Consider the following 1,323-nt stretch of genomic DNA (forward strand, 5'->3'; position numbering starts at 1 on the left):
GGGGAGTCGGACCCCACGACTTGTCCGGCGTCGCCCAGGCCACCGGCGCCCCCTTCAGTGAACCACGCCGAGCACGGGAGGCAGAGGGCGCCGTGAGAGCGCCGAGAGCGTCCAGAAGTTTCTTAGGCGCAGTCAAGAATCAGCAAATATATTCAAAGACACAAAGAAGTCAAAGACGAGAAAAAAGAAACGGCCGATGACACAAGCTTGCTCAGAAAAAGTGTGGCAACCAGGCAAAGACAACGAGACCAAAAAGTCAGCCGAAACGCAGACACAATACCTCTCGAGCAGGAGACCAACGCAGGCAGGCGCTCAGGGCACGCACGCCGCACAAAGAGGAAGAAGGCCGGCCGCCGACACCGAAAGCGGAGGCCTGACGAGCGGGAACGTGGGAGGGGGAGGAGTCAGGCCCAGCCCTTCGCGGGCACCTCCCCAGCGCTCCCAGCCACGTGAAGGCACGGCTTCCACTTTAAACCTCCCTCTCCGCCGGGCGCGGCGTCCGCACCCTCCCACTGCCTGGCCAGGGCGCTGGGGCGCTGCTCTCCCGGGAGTCCGCACGAGGCCCTCCTTTCCTCCATTGCTGCAGGCCCTGCTTCTCCGGACCCCACACCTCAACCCCGAGGTCTGGTCCCAGAATATAAGACCCTTGACCTCAGGCCCACCTCTCCCAAAGCCAAATCTCTGCTCACCCCGTAGGCTCGGCCCTTGACACTCGGCCCCAGATGGATATCTCCGGGTGCGGCCCTTGACCTCCGCCCCTCGATCCCCAACAGCGGAAGACCCAGACTCTGGTTGGTCCCGAGTTTGCGGCCCTTGACCTCAGATCCTGCCTCCCCGGACCCCAGATCTCAGCCCTGCCACCCCACCCCCAGGGGGCGCTATCCCCAGCCGGTCCTCAGACCTTCCGCCCGTCCCGGTCCTCACCTCGGGCTCCGAGTCGTCCACGCTCCCTCTCTACTTCACATCCGGCACCTCGGTCGTCCCCCTGAGCACCTAGAGGAGGGTGGAACGCAGGACACTTGGCAGTTGTAGGGGAGGCAGTTGAGGCTTGTTTACCATCACCATGGAAACCCCTGGCTGCGCGCCCTGGGCGGGGCTTCCCGGAGCGCGACAGGCCCAAGTCCACAACTAGCGCCCCTTGTGCGCACGCAGCGCTTCCACCTAGAGGATGGAACGCAGGACACTTGGCAGTTGTAGGGGAGGCAGTTGAGGCTTGTTTACCATCACCATGGAAACCCCTGGCTGCGCGGCGTGGGCGGGGCTTCCCGGAGCGCGACAGGCCCAAGTCCACAACTAGCGCCCCTTGTGCGCACGCAGCGCTTC

The 1,323-nt window shown here is 64.2% G+C and overlaps 1 protein-coding gene and 1 pseudogene across 2 annotated transcripts in view; both read right to left on the reverse strand.

The window, feature by feature from the left end:
- The window catches only part of HNRNPF (heterogeneous nuclear ribonucleoprotein F), a 16,645-nt gene extending 15,541 nt beyond the window's left edge, over window positions 1-1,104 (reverse strand). Inside the window, exon 1 of one of the 2 annotated variants that reach the window (XM_014534993.1) lies at window positions 925-1,104. The gene's annotated coding sequence lies outside the window, so the exon portion shown is untranslated. Of the gene's footprint in view, window positions 1-280; window positions 374-924 lie in introns of those variants that run through there. The other variant, XM_005853210.2, reaches the window with a different exon arrangement.
- The window catches only part of LOC102251635, a 51,568-nt pseudogene that overhangs the window by 34,973 nt on the left and 15,272 nt on the right, over window positions 1-1,323 (reverse strand).

Source organism: Myotis brandtii, unplaced genomic scaffold (assembly GCF_000412655.1).
Source record: "Myotis brandtii unplaced genomic scaffold, ASM41265v1 scaffold1010, whole genome shotgun sequence".
Classification (NCBI taxonomy): Eukaryota; Metazoa; Chordata; class Mammalia; order Chiroptera; family Vespertilionidae; genus Myotis; species Myotis brandtii.